General features: G+C 35.1%; 1 non-coding gene across 1 annotated transcript; it reads right to left on the bottom strand.

Annotated features, from left to right (window-relative positions):
* Positions 1-435: 435 nt before the first annotated feature.
* On the bottom strand, positions 436-542 carry LOC111764089 (U6 spliceosomal RNA). Its single transcript, XR_002796786.1, has one exon. It is a non-coding gene; the product is annotated as a U6 spliceosomal RNA (small nuclear RNA).
* Positions 543-4,380: the final 3,838 nt, after the last annotated feature.

The following is a 4,380-nucleotide window of genomic DNA, read 5'->3' as shown; positions in this document are numbered from 1 at the left end:
AAACAGAGAAGTGAAAAGAGAAGTTTATCATAGCATACATTATACCTCTTGGGGATCCCAAGATTACGGCAACAGTTCTTGGTGTCCCAAACATAGTTGTGATGTGAGCTTTTTCTTCCCAATGTCTGAAATTAAAGCTCAATTTCACCAACCTTCGCAAATGTCCTCAAGAATTACTAATATGCTTATGTCTCTAAGGTACTAATATTCAGGTATAATAAACATTTAATATGATGCCAACACTTTCATTCATAAGAAGGTCTTAAAATACATATTAGTCAAATTTTAAAATTGTTTTCAATAGGTATACATCATCCAGTTACTTATATAACATAAAGAAAAATAAATCATGTTTACTTTTCTTTGGCATTGTTTGTTCTTTTCTTCTTCTTCTCATTTTTTTTTAGAATACAACTGAACTTTATTTGACACAGAAAAAATATGGAATGCTTCATGAATTTGCATGTCATCCTTGTGCAGGGGCCATGCTAATCTTCTCTGTATCATTCCAATTTTAGTATATGTGCTGCCGAAGCAAGCACCTTTTCTTATTATTTTGCATGAGTTCTTTATATATTCAAGATAATCTTAGTGTACATGTTAAGTATACCTTCTCACACTTTGTGGTGTGTGCATTTGCATATGTATATATACATATGTAAAATACACACATATCTTCTGAGTAGGTATTTTAAAGTAAAATATAAATGAAGTCACAAAACTTTCCTTTATGAAAAAAATTGCATGTAAGTTTTAAAATCCTCTCCAAACCTGATGTCATAATAACATTCTTTTATTTATTCTTCTAAAACTGTATGACTTTGCCATTATCATTTTAATTCTATTCCAATTAGAGCTGATTTTTGTACATAACTGTGTAACAGTACTCAAAATTTGTTACTTGTAGAACAATTTTTTCTATTCAGAAACAATGTCACAGCTTGATTTGTTGAGCAGTCTTTCCTTTCCTCAGTGATGGCATTGCCAGTTCCATTATCTAACCAATTTCCCTATATGCATCAGTCTATCTTTTGGCACTTTGTCATTTTTGTTTGTTTGTTTATCCCTATATCAACATTTAGTCTCAATTGCTAAAGGTTCAATCCAACATACTACCTAGATTAAAAATCTGTATACAGGTTTAAAGTATGGAAAACAATATGAATAAATTGTTTAGTGATTCATGGGTACATAATTCAAGTATAAAAATTGCATTGGGATTTCTGGGAAGATGGTGGACTAGAAAGACATAGGACTTTCTTTTTGCCCAGAAAAATAGCTAGAGGACAGGCAGAAATGGCCTGGAAAAAATCTTCTAGAGTTTGGGACACTAGGGGATGATTGGACAGTGCACAGAAGTGAGTGAGGCAAAGGAAAAGAATCTCGTTGGCAAAAGTGAGTTAAAAACCACAGCTGCAGCTACTGACATCCTCCCCCACCCATATAGACACTTCTGGATTCTCAGACCTTGGGACTGGTGGCTGTAGACAATAGGGACCCCGGATCTACTTTCCCAGGAAAGGGGAGAAAGACATGCACAGCCAAAGGTTGACTCAGCTTTTGACTGACAAATTTTATCTTCTGTGACTCACAATTCCTTCCAGGCTTGAGGGGGCACCCCATTGTTTTCCCTTGGAACCAACAAGGAAGTGAAGAGATATGACTCTCTCAAGCTGCCTCTCTACTGACCAGAACTGTTTCTTGAGGACTCAGAGCTGAGTGAACTTACTTCCTACCCAGGAAAAAGGAGGGGCCTGCCAGCAAAAGTTGGAGAACTGCTTCTGAGAAAGTTTGAATTACGAGGTTCTTAGCCTCCGGGCAGGATCCTTTATCACGTTGATCCAGTCTTATGTTACAGCAAACACTCAGAAAAGGCATTGAACTGAAAGGACTACTGAAGACCAAGGAAGTGCATGTGAAGAAATTAAACAAAAACAAGTAAGAGAGGCTTTTTCCAGCCTTTACAACCTCCTTCCTGAAGGCCCTTGGAAATGTGTCTGCAACCCATTTCCAGGTCCAGGACCAAGATTTGAGCAACTAAAAGGGACAATTCTAGAAACCTAGAGCACATTAAACAAGAATCAAAGAAGAGTAGAAACACACAGCTCCCTGCCACTACATCCATAAGAAAGAGAAATTCAGCATCTGTGAAAACTCACCCTCCTGTTCAGATGCTAAGACATCAGCAAAAAATTACAACCCAAACCAAGAAAAGGGAAGGAATGACCCAAGAAAAGGAATGTATCAAAGTCTCTGAAGAGACACAGGATTTGAGACAACTAATCAGAATACAAACTTCCAAAATCAAATTAATGAGTAGAAAGACAATATGGCTAAAGAGATAAAGTACATCTAAAAGACATTGAATGAGCACAAATAAGAACAGGAAAACCTGAATAGAAAAGTAACAGAGCTCATGGGAATGAAAGACATGATAAATGAAATAAAAAAAAAGTTTAGAGGCATACAATAGCTGGATCAAAATGATAGAATAAAGAAGAAGTGATGCAGAAGAATGAACAGCTGAAATAGAAGAGACAAAAGAACAGAAAGAGAAAAGAATGGGGAAAATTGATCAGGGACCCAAGGAGTTGAATGATAAGGTGAAGTGCAACAATATATGTGGGTGTTCTAGAAGGAAAAAGGAAAGGAAAAGGGGAAGAAAGAGTACTTGAGGAAATAATAGCTGAAAATTTCCCAACTCTCGTGAAAGAAATGAGCTTACATGTCCAAAAAAAGTGCACCCCGATCAGAATAAATGCAAATAGACCTATTCTAAGATACATGCTATTCAGAACATTAAATGTCAAAGGCAAAGAGAAAATTCTGAGAGCTGCAAGGAAGAAGAGAAACCATTCCATATAAGGCATGCACAGTAAGAGTTAGTGTGGATTTTTAATCAGAAACCATGAAGTTTAGAAAAGAATGGAGTGATACAATTAGGAAAATGAAAGAGATAAACTATCAGCTGAGAATTCTTTATCTAGCAAAATTGGTCTTCAAATGAAGTTGAATTTAAAATATTCACAAACAGAAACTGAGAGTTGGTAAAAAAGAATCCAAGTTTGCAGGAAATATTAAAAGAAGCTTTATTACCTGAAAAAAAAAAAAAAAAAAAAAAAAAACCGGAGAGAGAAGCTTGTAGGAGCATATAGAAGAAAGAGTAGCAAAAGGCATAACCAAAAAAGCTAAAAGACAGATGAAAATAAGATATGGCATATGAAAAACAAAAAATAAAATGGTTAAAATAAATAACACATTTACAGTAATATCATTGAATATAAATGGATTAAATTCCCCAATCAAAAGATAATGCTGTTAGAATGGATTAAAAAACAGACATGAGCCCTCCATATGCTGCCTACAAGAGACTCACCTTACACCCAGAAATACAAACAGCAGAAAGTGAAAGTCTGGAAAAAGATACTCTGCACAGTAACCACAAGAGACCGGGGTAGCAATACTAATATTGGACAAAACAGAATTTAAATGCATAAAAGTTTTAAGAGATACAGAAGAGACATTATATATTAATAAAATGGACAATCCATCAGGAAGAAATAACAGTCATAAATATCTATGTGCCTAACGAAGCTGCCCCAAAATACATGAGGCAAACTCTGGCAAAACTGAAGGGAGAAATAAATATCTCTACAATTGTTGTTGGAGACTTCAACATAGCACTCACATCATTAGATAGAACAACTAGATAAAAAATTAACAAAGAAACAGAGAACTTGAGCATATGATAAATGAGCTAGAACTAACAGACATTTGCAGAATGTTGCCCCCAAACTCAGTTGGTTATACATTCTTCTTCATTGTTCATGGACATTTCTCCAGGATAGGCCACATGTTAGGTCACAATATAGGTATCAATAAATATAAAAAGATTGAAATTATACAAAGCACCCTCTCAGATCATAATGGAATGAAACTGGAAATCAGTAACAGAAAAGAGATAAATTCATATATGTGTGGAGGCTGAACAGCACACTCCTAAATAATCAGTGGGTCAAAGAAGAAATTGCAAGTGAAATTAGTAAATATATTGAGAGGAAGGAAAATGAGAACAATCTATCAAAACATGGGATACAGCAAAGGAAGACCTGAAAGGAAAATTTATAGCCTTAAATACCTATATTAAAAAAGAATAAAGAGCTAAAATCAAAGATATAACTGAATGATGGACAAACTAGAAAAAGAACAGCAAACCATTCCCAAAGTGAGCAGAAGGTAGTGGCTTCTTGGACCTTACACCCAAAGCAAGTGCTACAAAGAAAATATAGATAAACAGGACTTCCTCAAAATTAAAGCACCCTCTCAGATCATAATGGAACGAAACATTCCTATCTCTCTACAGCCTTTCCAACACTCATA

The sequence above is a fragment of the Dasypus novemcinctus genome, chromosome 14 (assembly GCF_030445035.2).
Source record: "Dasypus novemcinctus isolate mDasNov1 chromosome 14, mDasNov1.1.hap2, whole genome shotgun sequence".
Lineage (NCBI taxonomy): Eukaryota > Metazoa > Chordata > Mammalia > Cingulata > Dasypodidae > Dasypus > Dasypus novemcinctus.
Note: the sequence above shows the minus strand (reverse complement) of the source record. Positions and strands in the feature narration are given on the sequence as shown.